Source organism: Rhinopithecus roxellana, chromosome 13 (genome assembly GCF_007565055.1).
Source record: "Rhinopithecus roxellana isolate Shanxi Qingling chromosome 13, ASM756505v1, whole genome shotgun sequence".
Taxonomy (NCBI): domain Eukaryota; kingdom Metazoa; phylum Chordata; class Mammalia; order Primates; family Cercopithecidae; genus Rhinopithecus; species Rhinopithecus roxellana.
In genome coordinates, this window is record NC_044561.1 from 84,575,912 (window position 1) to 84,601,884 (window position 25,973).

General features: G+C 42.8%; 1 protein-coding gene and 1 pseudogene across 2 annotated transcripts in view; one reads left to right on the forward strand and one right to left on the reverse strand.

Moving 5' to 3' along the window:
- The window catches only part of DTD1 (D-aminoacyl-tRNA deacylase 1), a 189,467-nt gene that overhangs the window by 115,097 nt on the left and 48,397 nt on the right, over nt 1-25,973 (reverse strand). The gene's annotated exons all lie outside the window — the stretch shown is intronic.
- On the forward strand, nt 22,058-23,082 carry LOC104667431 (annotated as a pseudogene).

The window sequence follows — 25,973 nt, forward strand, 5'->3', positions numbered from 1 at the left end:
CCCAGCCCCGACTGAACCCACCTTCCTTTCAGCAGCCATCTCCAAACTCAGTGATGGCCCACACTACTGGTAAAAAGATTGGGGGCATGTTCCCCCATAATGCCCACTTACTACTTATAAGTTAGCTATGTCTTCTGTGGTATTCACACACTAAAAACATTATAAAATGGCCCGAGATACATATAAATAGGAGTGGTAATATTTACTTTCCATCCTCCAAATTGCTTTTTATTTTTTTATTTTTTTGCTGACAGCCCACACTAGAGACCACTGGCTTATTAAGTCCCTGACCCCCACCCATCCTGTGTACCCAGGTCTCCCTTAAGGAAGAGGTCGGGGGAGATGGGATTTGAGGTAATTAGTGACCCTAACCTAGCTCTAGATGCCTGGGAAAAGTGAGGCCTGCAGGGCCCCTAAACAGACCAGCAGGAGCCCCTGGGCCACACACCGTTGCCTCACACACAACATGCCCCACACTTCTACCAGAGCTATAGACTGAAAAAGCAAACTGGCCATGTCATCTCTCTGCTTAAAATTTTTTCAAGGCTTCCAAGACTTTGAAGTCAAAATACAAAGTGCTTAAAATGGTGTCCACAGCTTCAACTGAGTTCCTGAGCCAAATCGGTTCCCCAAATCAGCCGCCATGACCCCTGGCCACCACCACACAGATCTGCTCATGGATTCAGGACAGCATCACTGCAGAATCTTGAATCCTGCTGTAGAATTTCCCATCACCGAGGACATTATAAGAAACAGCATGGAACTGAGCCCCAGATGCCAATACCATCAGAAAGCAGCAACATGAGGGACATGAAGGCAGTCAGTCCCCTCCTCATTAGAACATCCTAGAAGACTGTATGAGTGGGAAGAACACTTTCTCATGCTCAGAGGTGAATACACCAGGCGTTCATTGCATTATTCCTTCTTATAGATCTTAAATAAGAAAGCACTGTAAAAATGTTTGGGAAAAAAGAGTGAAACGGACATATACAAAATGAACTCTGTTCACAGAAGCAATTCTGTTCTGAAAGATTGTTGAAAAAAATAAATACAGTCATCCATCACTTAACTGTGGGACACATTCCGAGAAATGCATGGTTAGGTGATTTCATCGTCTTGTGAACATCACCAAGTGACTTACACAAACCTAGATGACAGAGCCCACTACACACCTAAGCTATGTGGTAGAGCCTATTGCTCCTAGGCTACAGATCTGTACAGCACGTGATATGGTTTGGCTTTGTGTCCCCACCCAAATCTTATCTCGAATTGTAATCTCCATGATCCCTACATGTCATGGGAGGGACCCAGTGAGAGGTAACTGAATCATGGGGGCACTTTCCCCCATGCTGTTCTCATGATAGTGAGTTCTCATGATAACTGATGGCTTTATAAATGTCTAGTAGTTCCCCCACTGGCACTCATTCTCTCTCCTGCTGCCCTGCGAAGAGGTGCCTTTTCTACAATTATAAGTTTCATGAGGGCCGGGCGCGGTGGCTCAAGCCTGTAATCTCAGCACTTTGGGAGGCCGAGACAGGCAGATCACGAGGTCAGGAGATCGAGACCATCCTGGCTAACACAGTGAAACCTCGTCTCTACTAAAAAAAAAAAAAAAATACAAAAAACTAGCCGGGCGTGGCGGTGGGCGCCTGTAGTCCCAGCTACTCAGGAGGCTGAGGCGGGAGAATGGCGTAAACCCAGGAGGCGGAGCTTGCAGTGAGCTGAGATCCGGCCACTGCACTCCAGCCTGGGCGACAGAGCGAGACTCAGTCTCAGAAAAAAAAAAAAAAAAAAAAAAAGTTTCATGAGGCCTCCGAAGCTATGCATAACTGTGACTCAATTAAATCTCTTTCCTTTATACATTAATCAGTCTCTGGTATTTCTTCATAGTGGCATGAGAACAAACTAATACAGCATGTTACTCTACTGAATACTGTAGGCAACTGTAACACAATGGTATTTGTGTATCTAAACATAGAAAAGAAACAATATTATAATCTTATGGGACCAGCATGATGTGGATATACAGATGGACCACTGCATAGATATGTGGAGTCCATTGTTAACCAAACATCATTATGTGGCATGTGACTGTAATCTGATTTATTAAATTAAATGAGCCATTCATTTTGGTAAGAACATAGATCAAAGTACTTAATTACCTATTGTATGGAAACTTTGTATTTTTTTGTGTTTTTATAGATACAGAGTCTCACCATGTTGCCCAGGCTAGCCTAGAACTCCTGGACTCATTGATCCTCCCATCTCAGCCTCCCAAAGTGCTGGGATTACAGGTGTGAGCCACCACACCCAGCTATATGGACACTTTCTATGAAACTTTTCTACCAAACTAGATCATGAAAACAAGGTTGCCAGCCCTATTAAGGCATCCCATGAAACTAGGATGCCAGCCCTATTAAGACCTTTCCAAAGGGAAAAGCCATTGTTAACAGAGAGGTTAACACTGTCCTTCTGACCTGGGTAGGATACCAAAGAGGCAGGGAACTGACAGGACAAGACCACTGGGCATAACCAGAGACTAGGCATAACCATGGTTCCTGCCAAATCACGACCCCAGCCTCCCCATTCCCACTACACAACAAAAGCAATAAAAATGATTTTGAGATGAGTCATAAAAAGAAAGCTAATTTATCAGTAATTTCACCTCCTGAGCCACAACTGAGTTATCTGAAGCAGCTGTGTCAGTTCAACAATGTGACAAGAAGGCCAGAACTGACCAGATGGCTGTTTTATATCTATTTCAAAGGAAAGTGGAACCAAAAAAAAAACAGGAGGGGGGAATATTTGACTTCTCTCCTATTATCTCTTTGGAAATGTCAGTACATATAGGATAAAGGTCAACCACATTCTTTTTAACTGGCGCACAGTATTCTACACCATGGACAAGACACCCTCTGGGTAACCTTTCCTCTACTGATGAGCATTTTGGTTGTTTGGATAGTGCTGTATTGAGTATCCTTCTACCAATACCCTTCTGCACATGTGCATGTGCTTCTGGAGCAGCTTGCAGAAATGGAAGTGCTCAGTCAGGTTAGGTCTGATTCTGATTTTGCTCAACATTTGCTGACTGCTTTCCAAAAACACTCTCCCCCACCCCGCAGCTGGGCATGGTGGCCCACACCTGTAATCCCAGAACTTTAGGAGGCTGTGGCAGGCAGATCACTTGAGGTCAGGAGTTCGAGACCAGCCTGGCCAAGAAAAATTGCTGGTATTATTGATTTTTAATTTTTACCAATCTAACAAGGCAAAACATGGGAGCTTATAACTTGCATTTCCTGGATCATCAGGAATATTGAACATCTTTTCACAACTTTGTGTTTAAGAAATGGGGTCTTGCTCTGTCACCCAGGCAGGAGTGCAGTGGTACAATCATAGCTCACTGCAACCTTGAACTCCTGGCCTCAAGCGATCCTCCCACCACAGCCTTCTAAGTAGCTAGGACTACAGGCGTGTACCACCATGCCTGGCTAAGTTTTAAATTTTCTGTAGAGACAGGGTCTCACTATGCTGCCCAGGCTGGTCTCAAACTCTTGACCTCAAGCAATTCTCCTGCCTCAGTCTCCCAAAGTGCTGGGATTACAGGCATGAGCCACTATGCCTGGTCTCTTCAAATCTTAATGTCCATTTATATTTCTTCAGGACATTACCTGTTATCAGCCTTTTCTCAGCTTCCTATGGCTCTTCAGCCTTGTTTTTCTTATTGATTTGTAGGTCCTCTTTATAGATTCCAAATATTATTACTTTGTTTAAAAAAAGTTTCATAAATGGAGAGACACAGCATGTTTAAAGACTAGAAGACTTGGCTGCGCGTGGTGGCTCACGCCTGTAATCCCAACACTTTGGGAGCCCAAGGCGGGCAGATCACAAGGTCAGGAGATCAAGACCATCCTGGCTAACACGGTGAAACCTCGTCTCTACTAAAAATACAAAAAATTAGCCGAGCATGGTGGTGGGCGCCTGTAGTCCCAGCTACTCGGGAGGCTGAGGCAGGAGAATGGCGTGAACCTGGGAGGTGGAGCTTGCAGTGAGCTGAGATCGCGCCACTGCACTCCAACCTGGGAGACAGAGCAAGACTCCATCTGAAAAAAAAAAAAAAGACTAGAAGACTAAACACAGTAAAAAAGTTAAATCTCTGCAAATTGAGTATAGGTTTAACACAATTCCTATCAAATTCCCAGCATCATTTTTTGTAGACACAGACAGTTTTTTCTAAAATGTATACAGAAAGGAACAGGTCCTAGAACTGCTAAAAACATGTCTAACAAAGGAGAATAAAGTGGGAGGAAATACTGGACCCAATATTAAGGCTTACTATATAGCTACAGTGATCAAGATAGAGTGATAAGGGCAGAGGGATAGGCACAAAGATGAATGGAACAAAACAGAGCCCAGAAACAGACCACACAAATAAGTCTAACTAGTTTTTGACAAAGGTGTAAAAATGGACGCAAGACAGTGCTGGATCAACAAGACATCTACAGAAGCAAAGAAAATGAACCTCAACCTAAAGGTGGGTAGACTGAATCATTGTCAATATCCTGGTTAGGATATTATCTGTGGTTCTGCAAGATGCTTCCACGTTAGGAGAAACTGGGTGAGGGGTACACAGCATCTCACTGTATTATTTCTTACTATAGAATGTGACCCTATAGTAACCTCAATACAAAATTCAATTTAAAATATTACAAATATTTTCTCCTAGCCTAACTTTTTTCTTCTGAATTTGTTTATGGTATATGGAGTTAATTTTTATCTAGTCAAAATATATACCCTAGATTTATTTAATATTTTACACTTCACAATTTTCTCGAGGTTGCTAAAATGAGCAGAGAGGATGTCTATTTTAAACTCTCTTTATACTAAATAATTTTTTTTGTAATAAAAAGCCTTTTTTTTATTTCTCCCTTTTTCTTTCAGTTTCTGCTTTGCTAAATAAATATTTCTTTTTTGGGCCACCCACGGTGGCTTATGCCTGTGATCCCAGGACTTTGGGAGGCTAAGGCAGGCAGATCACTTGAGCTCAGGAGTTCGAGACCAGCCTTGGCAACATAGTGAAACCCTGTCTCTTGCCAAGCATACTTGTGTGCACCTGTAGTCCCAGCTACTCAGGAGGCTAGCACAGGAGGATTGCTTGAGTCTGGGAGGTTGAGGCTGCAGTGAGCCATGATCACACCACTACACTCCAGCCTGGGTGCCAGAGCGAGACCCTATCTCAAAAAATAAAAATAAAAAACACTTTTCTTTTTTGAGAAGGAGTCTCACTCTGGCGCCCAGGCTGGAGTGCAGTGGCGCAATCTCAGCTCACTGCAACGTCCACCCTTCCGAGTGGCTGTGATTACAGGCTCCCACCACCATGAATAGCTAATTTTTGTATTTTTAGTAGAGATGGGGTCTCACCATGTTGTCTAGGCTGGTCTCAAACTCCTCTCCTGACCTCAAGTGATCTGCCACCTTGGCCTCCCAAACTGCTGGGATCACAGATGTGAGCCACCATGCCGGTTGGTAAAAATATATATTTTTTTCTTTCTGTCTTTTTTAAAGTTCTGGAATACATGTGCTGAACGTGCAGGTTTGTTACATAGGTATACATGTGCCATGGTGATTTGCTATACCTATTAACCTGTCATCTAGATTTTAAGCCCCGTATGCATTATGTATTTGTCCTAATGTTCTCCCTCCGCTTTCCCCCCACTCCCTGACAGGCCCCAGTGTGTGATGTTCCTCTCTCCGTGTCCACATGTTCTCATTGTTCAACTCCTACTTATGAGTCAGAACATGTGGTGTCTGGTTTTCTGTTCCTATGTTAGTTTGCTGAGGATGATGGTTTCCAGCTTCATCCATGTCCCTCCAAAGAATATAAACTCATTCTTTAAAAAACATATTTTTTTGATTAACCATAAGAAACTCTATAAAAGACATTTTAAAAATTAAACAAAACTGAGGACATTAAAAGATATAGTTAAGTAATCTCAATTTCAAGCTTAAGTTGATATGAAAAAAGAGAAATTAAACATCCTGAATATAATGGAAAGGGCACACGTACTTGTAGCTGTTCACAAAGGGAGGGAGGAAAGAGTCTGCAAAGACAGGAGAATGGGAGAGTCCCCTTCCACAGGTCAGCCCGGGTACTCATGGTGGGAGCAACAGGGCCAAAGGCACAAACCAGTGCTGGGCGTTGCTTTTGGCCAAGTTTGTGAGCACGTGACTCGGGCTTGAGTCCATCAGACTATGTCCCAGAACGAAAAGATGTCTGTTTTGCTTTTCTAAAATGTTATCGAGGAGTATATAAAAAGTATTAGTTTTGAAATTATAAATTCTTCTTAAGAAAGCAGGCATGCACATTTGAGATCTCTGTGCTTATGCTTTTTCTTTTTTTAAAAAAAAAAATTCATTTAGATATCTTAGAACTACAAATAATAAAGCTCATTTTCAATTCCTAAAATGTGCCCGATGCCATCATTTCTACAGAGTGCACAAACGTGCCACCTTTCTGCAGAGAGGTAAGTGGGCTGTCCAAAGCTGTCAGATGCCACACCCAAGCCTGGGGCATCAGGAGGCTGCTTCTCTAAGCGCAGGGCTCACTCTGCACCACAGTCACATCAACTGCTAATCAGTGTCCAACCCCTACATAAGTGGGTAAGGCTGCTTGTACCAAAACTTTCTCCTTTGATGCCAACATGGGGAGTGTTAATAAAGACTGACTCTGTGAAACAGATATTTATATGTCAGTCATGTTTAACCAATAGAATAGGAAAAAAAGTCAGATATCTTCCTCTTCCCACAACTTACTAACCAAGTTACCCGTGTGTTTACATGGGGTTGCACTCAAATTACGAACCATTAACAGACATTGAGAAATGAAACTGGCTAGCACAATGACTTCATCTCAGAAAAGAATGTCAAAGTTCATCCACATTTTCATCTATTAATATCTATGGCAAAGACATAAAGCATAACAAACATTTAATTATCAGAAATTAAGTATAAATAGAAGAGAGACTAGCTATAGCTTGGTATTTAGACCTATAGCTAAATCTTTTAAAAACAAGAACACCACACAGGGATGGGGGAAAACACACACACACACATACACACACACACACACACACACACACACACACACACACACACACGCACATCTCAGACTATTAGGCCCTCTGCCTAGAATGTTCTTCCCCCAGATATTTACATGGAAAGGGGCTTAATAAATACTTTTATAGACAGAAATAATGCTTAATAAGCAAACCTATTTAGTGTCACAGAGCCTTGACACCTCTCTCTCTCCCACTGCGGTAGCCAGCCTCCAAGACATGCCCCAAGTATCCTCGCCTCTTGATATTCAGGCCCTGTGTACTCCCCTCTGATATTGAATAAGGTTGACCTGTGTAACCAACAGAATATGGGGAAATGTGTGATTTGCAAGGCGAAGCCCTGAAGGACGTTGTAGCCTCCACCTTGAACTGCTCACTCTGGGGGAAGCCAGCACCATATCATAAGCTACGTCAAGCAGGCCTATGGGGAGGCCCATGTGGGGAAGAACTGAACCTCCTGCCAACTGCCGAGCAAAGCCTCTCCGGAATTCCTGGCTCACAGAAACTACATGAGATACTGTATGTCATTGTTTTAAGCCACTAAGCTTGAGGCAATCTGTTACACAGTGACAGATGACTAATAGATATATCTGTATTTCTTTCTAAGATTCCAAGCACTCAGTAGACAATAAGTACTTACTGACTTGAATTAAGGCAATGGTGAGAATGATTTTCTGCTGAGCGATCTGGACTCCCTCATTCTGCTCCTTTTCTTGGCCAAACCCACATTTAGGCAACCCAATTAGCTAAGGTTAGAGGTGTTATCTCTGGCCAAGAGAAATGGAAAGATTGCAGAGAAGTGATAGTCTGAGTTTTAGACCATTTTTATCTCCAAAGTCTCCAAAACTACTAGAGGTTCTTGGTCTATTTTCTGATAAACAAGAAGGGCTATTATCCTTGCCCCTTGTTTTTTTTCAGCATGTTGCCAACAGAGTAGTAATGCATAAATAGTAATGCATAACCTACAAAAGGCCCAGTGCTAGCTTACCTGTTAATCTGAAGCAGGCACTCTCAGCACACCCTGCTCATTAGTAGAGTAAGGGGTCCCTGTGACCAAGGAAAGACCACACATAGGTGATGGGATGTGCAAACTGGTAACCTGAGAACGGCTTTTCCTTTACTTATAATAGTATTGCCTTTGACAAAATTCAAAGATCTGTGGATTAGTGCTGTATCAATGTTAATTTCCTGGTTTAGATCATTATATTAGAGTTATGACAAAACAACCATTAAGGAAAGTTGAATAAAGGTATAAAGGTGATCTGCATCCTATTTTTGCAACTTTTTGTATGACAAATTATTTCAAAATTAAAAAGTTTAAAAACTAGAATTTATTTAAAGTAACAACAAAAAAAGAATACTGCCATTAAAATTTAAATGACACTAAGCCCATTTACTGAAAGGCTCTGATGCCAGTTTGCCAGCATGCACTTGGAGAGGCTGTTCTGCCACGGCCATGACTAAGGAAGGTACTGAGATACGTGTGGAGTCTAAGCTTGATTTCAAACCTCCTCTTCCCTGGTAAACAAAAGACTTCAAGTATATGGGGGTGTGGTATTAGCTATGTGGGGGCTGCAGGGACAAGAGCTGTCAAATCTACAACGGCACCTTCTCTGACGACCAGAGGAGCAAGGCAGACATAGTGTTGCCCCAGCATCCATGTGCTCCTTCGTGTTACCAGCCAGCCTCCCAGGAACTGAATGGGAACATGAACAGAGGTGATGTGTAAGAGTCAGTGAGGTACCTCCAGACCCCTGTTCCCCTATCATCAGGGGTCTGGTGACACAAGCTGGACGGAGACTAGATTCCTGAGTCAACAGATGGAGTAGACTCCTGCCAAACCGTGTAGTACTTTAGCGAGATTAACTTTTATTGTGTTAAGCCACAGAGATTTCTGAGTCTGTCTGCTGTGACAACTAGCATTTCTTAAGATAATCCCTATAAAGATAGTTCCATGTAGAGAATAATTAACCTAGAACTTCTAAGAAAAAAGCCAAAGTGCTAAAAATTGTCAAGTCACAATAAAATATTTGTAGAGAAGAAAGAAAATATTCAAGCCTCCTTTATTTCTAGATGTTTCCTCCATTTTCCTACTAAGAAAACAGAAGTAAGCAAATACTTACATAGAAAAATATTGCCACACTGCCTGTGTTAGAAAAAAAAAGAGAGAACAAACGAGGCCGGGTGCAGTGGTTCACGCCTGTAATCCCAGCATTTTAGAAGGCGGAGACAGGTGCATCATCTGAGGTCGGGAGTTCAAGACCAGTCTGGCCAACATGGTGAAACCCCATCTCTACTAAAAATACAAAAAATTAGCTGGGCATGGTGGCGCATGCCTGTAATCCCAGCTACTCAGGAGACTGAGGCAGAATCACTGGAACCTGGGAGACAGAGATTGCAGTGAGCCGAGATCAGACCATCGCACTCCAGCCTAGGCAACAAGAGTGAAACTCCCTCTCAAAAAAAAAAGAAAAAAGAAAAGAAAACAAACAAAATGCCCATCAATTAGGAAAATAATATGGCCTTCAATGAAATACCCTCTGGGGACCCCCAGGTATTGCCCTGATGTGATGTGTGCTGCACCCACAATGCTCCCCTCCAGCAGGGCTCTCAACTGTCCATACTTACAGCCCTGCCATGCCACAGGGACGCCCATGCACTTTCTGTGATGGCTGATAATTGCTGATACAGGATAATAGGTACATGGTGGTCCATTATACTATCCTCTCTACTTATGTGAGTTTGGAATTTTCTATAATACAAAGTTTTAAAAATAAGTATTTCAGGAAAAAATTGCCATAATTAAAACAGACTTACCCTTGCAATAAACAGAAATTATCACTCTCACTAAAAGAAGCAAGAAAACTAACTCATACAGATACAGCAACTGACCTAGTACATCACTGGTCAGAATGGGTTGCTAACAGATTAACTCTAAATTAGTCTACTATATCATTCATATAAATTCAGTGGTAATCGAAGCTATCTGTATCCAGATTAATTGAAGAGAGTTCATAACCTCCTCTGAAAAACAAAGATACTAAATTGGAAGCATTTCCACCAGACCTCATTTCCTAGGCTATATTACAAATCCTAAAATTATGGGTTCTTCTTTTGTTGTTACTGAAATTAAATTTAAGTGTTATAACACAGCTAAACATTCTAATAACAAAAAAAATTTGAAATAACTTTATTCCCAACTACAGATTAAAATGAAATGCATAAGCATGATCCATAAGCATTTATTAATTTTCTGAATCATGATGACTTTCTAAAATAATATAATCTCACTTTAAAAGCACTGTTAATATTGATTAATGCTTTTAAAGAAAAAGGTTTTTATAGCAATGTAAGAGACTTTTATTTGCATATGTATAAAACCAAAGCCTCCCTTACCAACTGAAACTTTTACTCAACAGATTTTTTTTTTAATGAGCTTTCTCAGGTTGAATAGATTATTTTTTCCCAGCCCATCAGATACAGAAAATATTTCTGACAATGAAAAATACAGGTTCTGGAGATGAGCCAGTGTGACTCCCAGAGCTCTGGCCTGGAGAAACACAACAGAATGGGTAAGCACTGAACAATGGCTTTGCACACAGGTACTGAGAGACTCTCCTTAACACCAGCCAATCTTTGGGGAGAGAGTCCACAGATAGACCTGTAAACCCCTGCAACTACATTGAACTGAGCTGGCCTTCGAAGAACAAATGGCGAGGACTTGAATACTTTCCAGAGCAGCTCACTTTTGGAGGACCCAGTGCCACTGCATTAGTCCATTTTCATACTGCTATGAAGAAATACTCAAGAACAGGTAATTTATTATTAAAAAAGAGGTTTAATGGACTCACAGTTCCACAAAGCTGGGGAGGCCTCACAATCATGGCAGAAGCTGAAGGAGGAGCAAAAGTACATCTTACATGGTGGCAGACAAGACAACATGTGCAAGGGAACTGCCCTTTATAAAACCATCAGATCTCCTAAGACTTACTCACTATCATGAGAGCAGCACAGGAAAACCCTCCCACTGGGTCTCTCCCACAACATGGGGAGACTATGGGAGCTATTATAAAATTCAAGATGAAATTTGGATGGGGACACAGACAAACCATATCAGCCACCCACTGGTCTGAGAAATTCTGGAGCTTTATTTGTTTAAACAGACCATATTATAAATTGGAAAGAAATATTTAAGGAAGTTCAGTCAGAAAAAATCTAAAGCAGTGCAGCCTAAAAGACTGTTTTCTGTTGGGGCCCAGCTCTCTCACTTAGCCACGTCACATGACCTTGAACAAGTCATTTGAGGCCATCCCCATGCCTCTCCCCTCTCATGATGGCTGTGAGGGTCATGTACATGGATCTGAAATTTCAAAACTGTTTGTTCTCAAATGTGTTTTTATTAACAATGATGCTCTGTTATTATAATCCTCCTTCACATATAACAATTTCATTTTTCAAAAGCAAGGTTTACTTTTGGAATTATACATTTCCAAAATAATAGCTTTCTAACATTTCATTTTTAAAAAGTAAACAAACTTTTGGAAAGAATGCCAGAGCTACTAACCAAAGAGAGATGTCCGATTAGAAGTTTATGAATTAACCACTGTCTAATTGTTAAACAAGTATGCTATTTGTCTGTTTAGCTCACATACCTTTCACAGTAATTACAAGCCACTAATAAGTAAAAATTATTTGAATTTCATAAGCTAATTTTTAGAGTATTCTTATTTCATACTCAAAAATCAAACATGTTACTTTCATATATTAGCATACTTCAGACTAATACTTAAGTTCAAAGACAGCTAATTTATGAATCTGTTTGTTTGTTTGTTTTTCCTTTGAGACAGAGTCTCACTCTATCACCCAGGCTGGAGTTTATGGTACGATCTTGGCTCACTGCAGCCTCGACTTCCCAGGCTCAGATGATCCTCCCACTGCAGCCTCCCAAGCAGCTGACATTACAGGCATACACCATAATACCCAGCTAATCTTTTGTAGAGACAGGGTTTCACCATGTTGCCCAGGCTGGTCTCAAACTCCTGGGCTCAAGCAATATACCCACCTCAGCTTCCCAAAGTGCTGGAATTACAGGCGTGAGTCACTGTGCCTGGTCTGTTCTTTAATTAATTAATTAATTAAGTCAATGCCATGTGGTCACAACCCACTTGCTAAAAGCCCCAAGCCGCAGCTGAGTGATCCCTTTTTGCTTCAGGGAATGTCAGACACACTGGCAAAAATTCTGTTTCTTAAGCAAGTCAGCCAACAATTGCTCCTGAACACCACTCTCCTCTATTCCCCAGTGCCATTTAGTCCCTAAACAGACATGACAGCATCCATCATTCTGTTCTAAATTCAGCAAAACTCCACAATTTATCATACTATTTTTAGTCCCACCCCATATCTGCATAGAGTTTTGCAGTCTACGAAGCATTTTTCCTATTGTGTCTCCCTTTCTATTGCTTCATACTGATGGAAATTCGGCTACTACTACTCCTGATATCCAAAGCAGGTCTACAAGCTGGAGTTGAGAGTGCTTCATCAAAAATGAGACCAAAGTGCTCCAGTGGGATGGAAATGTCAAAGCTAGTGGAGTCCGTTTATGTGTGCCAGCCCCCTAAGACTACACAGGATGAGGTAGCCCAGGTAGAGACACACTGCTCAAAAGTGGAGCTAGGAGTGTTACTCGTGTATCCCTGGAAGGGTCCTTTGGTCCCCTGAGGCCCTCCAGGCTGCACATGGCTTGGTCCAAAAACTGGATGGGCCCCTCCAGACTCAGCCTACCAGCTCCTGAACAGGAGCCAAGTAGGTACCAGAAAGTAAAAATGTTGTCCAATATTGTGACTGACTTTTAATCCTAGGAGCTACTCTACCTGACTATAGATGGTAAACTGAATAAAACCAAAATGGCATTTTTCTTTTATTGCTTTAGAAAATATTTTATAGCTATTATTTTCCAGCTAATATTTATTGGGAACCCCCCAAATGCCTAGAAGTGCACTTAATTTCAAGGACGGGGTATATAAGTTTATGCAAAGACTTAAATGCAGACACTTCTCAGTGCCTGCATGCTGCCCCCTGGGCCCACCCTTGATGCCAGCCCCAGCCACTGCAGACAGTTCCACGTCAGCGTCAGCTCAGCTGACAGTCAGCACTCCTCACGATGCACTGCAGGTCTTTTTGCCATAAGGCCTTCTCAGAAGCCATGCAAGCCTGCCGGCCTGCTTGAAATGCCAATGGGAACAGGAACCAGCGGCTAAAGGCCCTACCTCTCATCCTCTGGACACACCCTGGAAAGCATTCTGTCCACTTTAAATAAGTGGGATGGTTTGAAAGACCCCAGATCCACCTCCATCCTTGCCCAAGTACAAGAATCTGGCAAGCTCTATGCCCTTATCCTTTGGGGCAGTGTTCTTAGCCTAGATCTTGGACTATGCCCCAAAAGGATGCCAGAACCTACTAAAACCATGGTTCTCAACCTTAGCTACAGTTTAGAATCACCTGGGGAGCTTTGAAAAGTCTTGATGCTCTAGACAGCTCTCCAGAAAAATTTCACTGAGCTGTTTTGGGGAGGGGCCCAAGCTGCACAGGGCTCAGCCTATGCTGGGACCTGAAAGGTCTAACGCGGCCAGGAGCAAGATGCAGTGAGACAACTCAAAGGGGGCAGTCATGAGAGGGTTAAGACAAACCCTCTCTTTATCTGAATATACTGGAGGCAAAGGAGCCACAGAAAGATAGCTAGGCAGATTATGTACCAACAATTTTTAAAACTACCAGCTAAGGCCGGGCGCGGTGGCTCAAGCCTGTAATCCCAGCACTTTGGGAGGCCGAGACGGGCGGATCACGAGGTCAGGAGATCGAGACCATCCTGGTTAACACGGTGAAACCCCGTCTCTACTAAAAAAAAATACAAAAAACTAGCCAGGCGAGGTGGCGGGTGCCTGTAGTCCCAGCTACTAGGGAGGCTGAGGCAGGAGAATGGCGTAAACCCGGGAGGCAGAGCTTGCAGTGAGCTGAGATCCGGCCACTGCACTCCAGCCTGGGCGACAGAATGAGACTCCGTCTCAAAAAAAAAAAAAAAAAAAACTACCAGCTGTTCGCTGGGAGCGGTGGCTCAGGCCTATAATCCCAGCACTTTGGGAGGCAGAGGCAGGCAGATTGCCTAAGGTCAGGAGTTCGAGACCAGCCTGGCCAACACAGTGAAACCCCATCTCTACTAAAAATACAAAAATTAGCTTGGTGTGGTGGCACACGCCTATAATCCCAGCTACTCTGGAGGCTGAGGCAGGAGAATCACTTGAACCCGGGAGGCGGAGATTGCAGTGAGTCAAGATCACACCACTGTACTCCAACTGGCGTAACAGAGTGAGACTCCATCTAAAAAAACAAACAAACAAAAACTAACCAGCTGTTGTAACAGCTTTTTTGAAAATCCACCTCTTGCCACTGCTCTGAAATGGTATCCTTTATTATATTCTCAACTTCCCATAAATAATCAGGTTCTTTTTCAGGTCTCCCATCTAGTCTGCTAATAGGTTTCTCTCCTGCTCTGTCAGCACCATCTGTTGCATTACTAGAGTGTTGTAACACATTTTTATATTTAGGAAGGCCAGTACCCTCTGCGAGATTTTTTAAAATTACATTTATCTTTTTAATTCCACTGGAATTTATTCTAAAGTATGGTATAAAGGATCTAAAATGATTAATTTTCCATAATTGCAACCAGTTGCCCAATTACTACCTACTGAGAAATCCTCCATCTGCCTTTAGTTTGTAATGCCTGCTTTATCACATGTTACAACCATACACAGCAAATAGCACATAGTCAATTCTGAGCTGCCTCTTGCTTTCCCATAATTGGCCTAAGATCCCTGCCCTTGGGGAACTTACATTTTGTCAGGGGAAAGAGACAATAAATGCAAAAAGTAAATAACCAATAGATACAGTGACACTATTTTAAAAGGTAAGTCTGACAAAGGAAGTCAGAAGTGGAACAGCACGGGGCACTGGGGGTTCAATGCAGGGCAGCTGCAGCATGAAGTAGGGTGATCAGCGTGCAGGCCAAGAGTACAGAGCAGGAGGGCAGACTTCGTCACGGAGAAGGATGGCCAGGATGGGGGCAGGGAGGATGGGGCCGTGATAGGCTGCAACATGACAGGGTGACAAGGCTGATTTCACAGGCGTGTGACCTGAGCACACACACAGGGCCCCGCACTTCAACTGGTTCTGCACTTAGTTTAATGCTCTGCTATAGCCATGTGGAAACTGTTAACAATTTTACCTGTTTTGTTTTTGTTTTTGTTTTGAGACAGGGTCTTGCTGTCACCCAGGCTGGAGTTCAGTGGTGCAATCTTAGCTCACTGCAGCCTTGACCTCCTGGGCCCAAGCAATCCTCCCAACTCAGCCTCCTGAGTAGCAGGGACTAACAGGTGTGCACCACCACAGTGGGCTAGGTTTTTTTCGTGTGCTGTTTTGTTTAAATTTTGTAAAGATAATGTCTCCCTATGTTGCCCAGCCTAGTTTCAAACTCCTGGGCTCAAGCAATCCACCTGCCTCCGCCTCCCAAAGTGCTGGAATAAAAGGCGTGAGCCACTGCACCCGGCCCAATTTTACCTTCAAATGTGTGTTTTGCAGGTGAAGTCCAACAGGACTGCGGCCCATGAGCATAGGCGGAGGTGATACACACAGTATGCGGGTCTGATGCCTTTCCCTGCTGCCCACTGAGCACAGCACTTGGGATTCCCTGAGCACAGCACTGGCTGGGCCCACAATGCATGGGATTTCAGGGACACTCAACTCACATGTACAGTAAGTGTGTTACTTCTACAACTGAATAAGAGGGGGCTGACAGGCCCAAGAACTCACACTTTCCATCTGAACCTGAACTTGCCTTGAACACAGAAAGAGCAACGGTGTTCTAAGAAAGTGAATGGCTGAGAAAGCCCATCAGAGTCTTTCTCGCTCAAGTCTTGTCCTGTGTTAGCCACCACTTGCCCTGGACATGCTGACTCAGAAAGCAAACAAGGTGACCCAGGGCTCCCCGACCTGACAGTCCCTTCTGACTCATCAGTGAACTGAACAAGACAGTGGTGGCAGGACATGTGTGAGACAAAAAGAAGGAATATGTTAGTTCCCACTGTTCTGGCAAGAATCAAATTCATATGATGTAGGAGCTATAAAATACAAATTGTGTAATTCTAGTCATTCCACATACAAGTTAAATTTGCATTTTTTTTTTTTTGAGACGGAGTCTTACTATCTTGCCCAGGCTGGAGTTCAGTGGTGCAATCTCAGCTCACTGCAAGCTCTGCCTCCCGGGTTCACATCATTCTCCTGTCTCAGCCTCCCAAGTAGCAGGGACTACAGGCGTCCGCCACCACACCCAGCTACTTTTTTGTATTTTTAGTAGAGACGAGGTTTCACCGTGTTAGCCAGGATGGTCTCGATCTCCCAACCTCGTGATCAGCCCGCCTCGGCCTTAAATTTGCATTTAAAACTGGCACTGCGCCGGGCGCGGTGGCTCAAGCCTGTAATCCCAGCACTTTGGGAGGCCGAGACGGGTGGATCACGAGGGCAGGAGATCGAGACCATCCTGGCTAACACCGTGAAACCCCGTCTCTACTAAAAAATACAAAAAACTAGCCGGGCGAGGTGGCGGGCGCCTATAGTCCCAGCTACTCGGGAGGCTGAGGCAGGAGAATGGCATAAACCTGGGAGGCAGAGCTTGCAGTGAGCTGAGATCCGGCCACTGCACTCCAGCCTGGGTGATAGAGCGAGACTCCGTCTCAAAAAAAAAAAAAAAAAAAAAAAAAAAAAATAAAACTGGCACTGCACAATATAAATGGTAAAATTCACACTAATAATTTAAATTTTTTATTTGTCCTTGGTTATAATGACTTATAATAGAAAATAAAAAGCACCATGACAAGTGGAGGAGGAAGAGAGAGAGATAAAAGAAAGGAAAATGCTTTGCCTTTCAGTGCCTTTAAAAGTACTTTTCTACTGCTTTTTGAACAAGGAGTCTGGCATTTTTCATTTTACACTGAGCCCTGAAAATGCTCTAATTCAGCCTGTGGTTGGCCTAGGAAAAAGGTCACCAAGCAAGGCACTGGGCACTCTCTTGTCATCCTGTTCCCTCACTGTACATCCCAGATCATTGCTCCCAAACTCAGCTGCAGATGCAACCATCTCTGGTCCCACCCCCAGAGAATCTCGTGTCATTGGCTTGGGGTACAGCCTATGCACTGGGAATTTTCACAGCAACTCAGGTAACTCTAATGCACATTCAAGGTTGAAAACCAGTGGCTTAGGTCAAAGCTACCAAGTACTAAGCACACCTGCCACCAACAGCCACAGATCCTGCAGTTGGCCTCTCAGCAATACCTGCCATGATATCAGAGAAGACTGCACCAGCTTCCTATACCAGTGACCTGGTCCTTTATCTATAAATATGAGCCAAAATCCAAGAGCCACTGGCTATTTAAGGGAGATTATCAGCACCAACGAGAAGGGATCAGGTGAACAAAGAGAACACTGGTCCTGCAGGGCCAACAGTGATTCAGGGAACAGAAGAGATATTTTCAAAGCCCTGCTCCTAATGTGGGCCCCATCTAGATTGATGACACCACTCTCCCCTGGCCCCTGCCCATCTGTTCCTGCTCTGTTCCTCTCTACCCTGGCCCAGTGCAGCAGTTCTCACCTTTCAGGTCCTTCTGCCTCCTTTACCTCACCCAGTCCAGTCTATCTGCCATTCTGCTACCAGAAGGTCACAGCTGAGGAGTACTTCTTACCTTCCCCTCACTGCCAAACCCTCCTCAGTGGCTGTCCACTGCCCACCGCCAAAGGACGAAGGTACAAGCTCCTTACCAGGACACAGCACTGCCACCATCTGGCTGCCTCTCCATCCTCATCATTCTCCCCACCTCCTGCCTTCTTGCCCCATCAAACTCACCTGCTTTCATTCCCCAGGAGGTTCAAGCCTCCATGCTCGTGTCCTGATCTTCTGGGCATGCACCACCCTTGCTCCAAGCTTTCAGACCCAGCTGCCTCTTCCTTGCCCTTCGAGATGCAACTAAGACATCTGTTCTGTGCTCAGGGACACCTATTCTGATGACCAAGCCCCCACAAAGCCTCCCTGTATTCCACTCACTCCCTCAGCACCAGGCAAATAACATCCTCTCGGAACTGCCCCAGCGTTACTTCTGTCTCACTAAAGGACAAGCTCTTGAAGAAAAAACCATGGCTTATTGCTCTTTCTAGCACCCACCACACAGAAATCTGGCACATGAAAGGTAGTTAATAAACATTTATAAAAAGGAACCAAATGGAGGCAACCACCCCCATTTCTACATGTAAAGTTAAGGGTCAAGTACAGAAATGAGCCTCTCACTCAAAGCCAATGAAAACACCAATACATTTTGGAAAATATATATTCACGATGTAAATTAAGTTATTTGCATTTGTTATTTCTGAAATACTTGGCCTTTGAGACTTTCCGTTTGATTGATTAGAAGAGCAGAGAAAGTTGGAATTCCATTCCCCCATTGTCAGAGCTTTACTTTGTTCTGCTGAGCTCAAGTTAAAGCCAAATGTAAGTGGTTCGTCTCAGAAGGTCAGGGCTGATGAGCCTGAAATGCAATGGGGTCCATATGGCTCATTAACATGCATGCCCTCCTCTCTCGACATCTGATTTCCATCAGCATACAGAGACTGATGCTTGCATAGTTCCTAAGGGTCCCCAGTGGAGATTTCAAAACCACGTTAGGTTGCGGGTTTTTTCTGGAGAATAAGGACTAAGGAAAAACACTGTTAACAGAGACAGTCAATGAAGGCACATGAGGAAGGTAGACCTACAAATGGTCAACTGTCAACACCACAGAGTCACAGGTTTCCAGCACCAGAAAGGTCTCATAGGATCACCTGGCCCAACCCTCTAACCTGACACATGAAGACACCAAATCCAAGAGGCTCTGTGATGTGACCAAGGTCACTTAGTAGGAGTCCTGACAGAATTCCCAGGCACCCAACTCCCAGACCTGCTTTAGGCTACTCCTCTTTTCCTTCCTTTAATTCCTCAAGGGTTTTCATGAGGAAAAATAAAGAAAGGACAAAACTACATTCAGCATCATTTGTATTGCCCCAGCCTTTAACAGAGAGACAGACAGGGTGAATGGTAGATTTAGGACTACAGGAAGCCCAGGGAACCCCCTTGTCCTCCACACTGAGATGCGGCCCACAAGCTCCATGGGAAGGTGTGTGCACAGCAGCAGGCATCTGCACAAGGAGAGCCCCTTTCCTTACAAACCCATGATGACATTCTTCTTCCATGATGGGCATTTCAGCCATCTACAGAACAAATGCCAGACCAAAGCCAGCTACCAAGTCGTCACAGGCGCTGACAGCCACGAAGACAGAGTACATAGTGAAGGTGTGCCATGCCTGCCAATGCCTTGTACCTGTCCAGTAAGGCCTCGCTTCTGCTTTGGTCTCTCCCAGGGCCTTGGACACAAATGTGAGGTAGATGCCTACCAACAGGCCTCCACTATCTGCAGCAGCAATCCAAGGCCTTGGATGGCCTCATTTCAAATGCCAAGCGTTCTACATCTCCATGAAGGATGAAGGAAAAAATACCCTAGGAATTACTATTTATACACTATGCTCAGAATCTTAAACTGATGACTGAAACATGTCCATTCTGTCATAAGCTAAAATACTGACATTTCATTCTTACTGCCTTTAAATATATAGTCCTTCAAACACTATGAAAAATGAACCTATCAAAGCCCCAAACTGACTCCCGGTTGTGATTCCTGTTGCTGGTGTTATTTTTCAGGCTGGAGGCCACAGACCTTTTATCCTTACCCATAACCCAGGTACCAAAACATAAAAACGAATGCCACATTTCTGCAAAACACTATTTCAGCCAGGAATAGGATTCCACTGTAGTGTAAATGTTAAGAAACCTCTCTGGTTCCTTTGTATAGTATTCCACTATTAATAGGCATACCTGGGAATTCTCCTAGGGATGTGATTAAGCATTAAAAACAAAAACACCCAACAACAGGCACACAGGGACTTCATTTTAGATATTGAGGCCACATCTCCAAAGCCTGCAGGAGCTGCTATCTAAGTGTATCTCATTTTTCCGGAATTGGTAGGAAGACACAACTGGCCACATGCCTCTGCTTCTGGTCCGGGCACTGCAATCTAGAGTTACACACAGATTTCTCCCTGAGGGTATGTAAATTAGGAGACCAGTTCCCCCTTGTTTCCATTTCCACAGGCGAAAAATGAGATGCTTCAATAAAACTCCTGATGCTGCACTCCTCTCCAAGTCCTGAATTTATCTCTCTCTCACTCTATCTCTCATCTATCTGTCTTTATAGAATTCCATGCACCACAGTTGGTTGATTGATTGATTGGTTGATTTAGAGACAAGTTCTAACTATGTTGCCCAAGCTGGAATCCAGATGCACGCTCATGGCTCACTGTGGCCTCAACCTCCTGGGTTCAAGCGATTCTTCGCCTCAGCCTTCTGACTGGCTGGGAATACATGCGTGCACCACCACGTTCTGCTAATTTTTTATTATTATTATTTGTAGAGATGGGGTCTTGCTGTGTTGCACAGGCAGTTCTCAAACTCCTGGGCTCATGCAATACTCCTGCCTTGGGCTCCCAAAGTGTTGGAATTATAGACGTAAGCCACTGCACCCGGCCCCATATCCCACGGTTGAGTGAAGTAAGCTGAGCTCTGACCTGATTCCTTTCCTTCTCCTTCCCTTGATTTGCCTAATGTCACGCCTCAGTATGGAACTAATTTATCTCAAATCTATCCTGGGTACTGAAATAGACTTGGAATGAATTCCTGAATGGACATCTCATCTCACCTGATGCCAAGTAAAGGAACCAAGGTGAGAAATGAATCTACACATCGTTCCAAGCAACTCTTTCAGGTCTATTATTCTTAACCTTTGATGATTTCTCCTCCTGTTTCATTTTATTAAATTCTATTAAGAAAGACACGAAAGAAGCATAAAAGAAAAGTTGGCTGGGCCTACCTGGTATTTTATTCACACGTCACATCTGGGAGGTATATGTATTCTGTTTTTTAAATCTGATAGTTTTCCCAAAATATCTCCTTGTTGAAAAAAGCTATATAGTTTTGAGGCAATTTTATTATTAACAATAATTCTCACTCAGTGAGACATAACTTAGAACAATTCCCTGTAAATCTCCCAGTTTAGCCATTTATTGAATAAAATAATAATTCTACCAACTTAATCTAGAGCCCATATTAACATGTGCTAAAGTAAGGTTTTGCTATACTAGTCTCTGTACTTCTAGTATGCTTGAAATACTTCAAATTTTAAAAACAATAGCAAACATTATAAAGGAGCAATTTTCTATTATCTAGAAAATCTAGATCCACAAAAGGAGATGTAAAAAAAGGATTTTTGCATCATCATTAGTAATAACAAAAAATTGCGACCAACTCCATAAATCCATCAAAAGGAAAATAGCTACACAAAATACAGTATATTCATAGGACAGAATCCCATCTTGCAGTTAAAATGAACAATCTAGCTGCATATGTAATCACACAAATGCCCTTGTGGGGTGGGAAAGAAAGCATGTTGCAGAAAAACATAGGCAGTACAGGACCATTTAGGTCAAGCACCTGTGCACATGCAAGTGCGTGTACACACACACACACACACACACACCCTGAATCTAACCTTAAGGAAACATCAGACAAACCCAAATTAAGGGACATGCTTCAAAATAATGGGCCTGTATTCTTCCAAAGAGTCAACGTCATGAAAGTCAAGGAAAGACTGAGGAAATGATCTAGAATGAAGGACGCTAAAGACACATGACAACCAAATACAAGGCATGATTCTGAACTGGATCCTTTCACTTTGAAGACCTTCTTGGGACTCTCTTCCAGCATGGCTGAAGACAATTCTTCACACAAGATGGTAGCAACAAATCATAGGTGCAGTTGCACCAAATTCACAGAAGATCAACTGAACATTCTCATCAATACCTTCAATCAAAAACTTTACTCAGATTATGCTAGCAAACAAAAATTTGCTTTAGAAATCAATACAGAAGATCTGCCCAGAATCCAGATTTGGTTTCAGAATCAAAGAGCTAGGCACAGATTCCAGAAAAGACCAGACCTGAGACTTTAGAGTCAAGCCAGAGCCAAAAGCAAGATCAACCTGGTAGAGAAGCCAGACAGTGTCATACCACCTACAGCACCTCTCAACTATGCACTCTCAACAAGGCATTTATGAAAAACCCATACCCTTGGATTGATTCCAGAGAACAACTTGCTAAAGAAATTGGTGCTCCAGGCTGGGCACTGGTGGCTCACACCTGTAATCCCAACACTTTGGGAGGCTGAGGTGGGCGGATCACCTGAGGTCTGGAGTTTGAGACCAACCTGACCACGATGGAGAATCCCTGTCTCTACTAAAAATACAAAATTAGCCAGGCATGGTGGCACATGCCTGCAATCCTAGCTATTGGGGAGGCTGAAGCGGGAGAATCACTTGAACCCGGGAGGCAGAGGTTGCGGTAAGCCAAGATTACACCATTGCACTCCAGTCTGAACAATAAGAGTGAAACTCCATCACAAAAAAAGAAAGAAAAGAAAAGAAGGGAAGAAAGAGAGAGAAAAGAAAAGAAAGAGAGAGAAAAGGAAAGAAAAAGGGAAGGGAAGGGAAGGGGAGGGGAGGGGAGGGGAGGGGAGGGGAGGGAGAAGTTGGTGCTCCAAAGTCAAGAGTCCAAATTTGGTTCCAAAATCAAAGATCTAGATTCCATCTTCAGAGAAAAAGGGAACCTGTTGTGTCCTCAGAACAAGATGACCAGGGGCAAGATCTCTGAGGGACTTCAAGGTACAGAAGATACACAAAATAGCACCAACCTCACTAGCAACGCTCACTTCTCTAGAGCCAGAACATGGTGAAAACACTCATAAGTTCAGTGTACTTGCTATTATCAACTTGGGTCCCAAATCTCTCTCACGGTCTTCCTGGGAGTCTATCCTTCTGCTGAAACTGCAAGCTAAGACTTCTGAAGAGGGTAAAGAACTTGGCCAGGTGCGGTGGCTCACACACTTCTAATCTCAGCACTTTGGGAGGCTGAGGCAGGAATATTGCTTGAGCCTAGGAGATTGAAACCAGCCTGAGCAACATAGCAAGACCCTATGATAAAAAATAAAATAAAATAAAATAAATAAAAAGAACTGTAGGAGGCCAAGATAGGTACAAGAGGCACCACACTACCCTATTGACACAGCCTGGATCCAGAGTGCAGCAGACCTTGAGACAATGAAAATAAACTTAATAATAATAATAACAATAATAATAATAAAAGACCTCCTTGGGATAACTGGTAAATTATGAATGGAGTCTGAAGATGGCTGCTAGTAAAATGTCAATGCTAATTTTTGATTTTGACAGCTGTTTTGGGGCTTCTATAAGAAAATGTCCCTGTTTGCAGGAAATATACTAATGAATTCAGGGGTGAGAAGGCATCAGGCCAACAACTTATTCTCAAGTGATTTCAGAAAATAAAGTCCCTGATACTGCTCTCCCAACCTGTCTACAAGTAAAAACATCATACACCTTATACCATATGCTAAAACTAACTCAAAATGGATCAAATATCTAAATGTAAAGGCTAAAACTAAAAAACTCTTGGCAGAACACATAAAGAAAAAGCTTCATGATTTAGATTTGGCAATGATTTCTTGGATATAATATCAAAAGCACAGGCAAAAAAAGCAAAAAATAGACAAATTGGATTTCATCAGAATTTAAAACTTCTGTACATCAAAAAACACCACCAACAGAGTGAAAAGGCAATCCACAGAATGAGAGAAAATATTTACAGATCATCTATTTGTTAAGAAATTAATGGCCGGGCGCGGTGGCTCAAGCCTGTAATCCCAGCACTTTGGGAGGCCGAGACGGGTGGATCACAAGGTCAGGAGATCGAGATCATCCTGGCTAACATGGTGAAACTCCGTCTCTACTAAAAATACAAAAAACTAGCCGGGCGAGGTGGCGGCGCCTGTAGTCCCAGCTACTCGGGAGGCTGAGGCAGGAGAATGGCGTGAACCCAGGAGGCAGAGCTTGCAGTGAGCTGAGATCTGGCCACTGCACTCCAGCCTGGGTGACAGGGCGAGACTCCGAGACTCCGTCTCAAAAAAAAAAAAAAAAAAGAAATTAATATACAGAATACATAAAGAACTCCTGCAATTCAACAGTAAAAAAACACAAACCAATTCAAAACTGGGCAAAGAACTGAAATAGATCTCCAAAGAAGATATACAAATGGCCAATAAGCACATGAAAAGATGCTCAACATCACTAATCATTAGAGAAATGTAAATCAAAACCACAACGAGATATACTTCACACTTATTAGGATGACTAGTATCAGAAAACACACACACACACACACACAAACAGCTAGCATTGGTTAGGATGTGGGGAGATCAGAACCCTTGTGCATTGCTGGTAGGAATGTAAAATGGTATAGACACTGTGGAAAACAGTATAGTGGTTCCTCAAAAAATTAAACAAAGAACTACCATACGATCTACAACCTGTACCTAGGTATCTACCCAAAAGAATTAAAAGCAGGATCTTGAAAAGATATTTGTACACCAATGTTAACAGCAGCACTATTCACAATAAGTAAAAAGTGGAAATAACCCAAGTGTGCATGGATAAATGAATGGATAGACAAAATGTGGTATACAAGAGAATATTCTGTGGCCATGAAAGAAAACTCTGACACATGCTATGAACATAAGGCTCAACATGGATGAACCTTGAAGAAATTACGCTAAGCGACATAAACCAGTCACAAAGATACAAATACCATATGATTATTCATATGATACTCAGAGTGGTCAAATTCAAAAGGCAGAATATACTATAGAAGGGTCATTGCCAGCGGCTGAAGGGAGAAGAGAATCGGGAATTAGTATTTAAGGGTAAAGTTTCAGTTTTGTAACATAAAAAGAATTCTGTAGCTAGGCTGGGAGCAGTGGCTCACACCTGTAATCCCATCACTTTGGGAGGCTGAGGCGGGTAGATCACTTGAGGTCGGGAGTTTGAGACCAGCATGGCCAACATGGTGAAACTTCATCTCTACTAAAAATACAAAAATTAGCCAGGCATGGTGGCGCATGCCTGTAGTCCCAGCTACTCGGGAGGCTGAGGCAGCAGAATTGCTTGAATCCGGGAGGTGGAGGCTGCAGTGAGCTGAGATCACTCCACTGTACTCCAGCCTGGGTGACAGAGTGGGACTCCGTCTCAAAAAAAAAAAAAAAATTCTGTAGACAGATGGTGATAATAATAGTTGCATAACAATGTGAATATACTAATGCCACGAAACTGTATACTTAAAAAGTTTAGGTTATGTATAATTTAACATAATTTTTTAAAATCTTCTGACGTACACACACCCAGAGATAGCATGTGTAAATCTGGGTAAACATATTTTTGTTAAGTCTGGAAGTAAATACATAGAACTTATTAACGGTGCTACCTCTGAGAATGAGAGTTATTGTCAAAAATATTTTTAGTGTATCTTAAACTTCCAAATTCTTAAAATAATACTGATTTTATGTATTAGGTATAACAAAAATTGATATAAAAATGCCATTTTATGGACTCATGAGAGAAAAGATAGGAAAATAACTGTTTCTACAAAAATACCTTTCTACCCAGGAATACTATAAAAGCTTACTATCAAAAAATAACATTTCTAAATTGTTAATTTCCAGTTAATACACTGCTTGCTTGCTTGGATTTTTTTTTTTCAAGTAGTAATTATGATAAT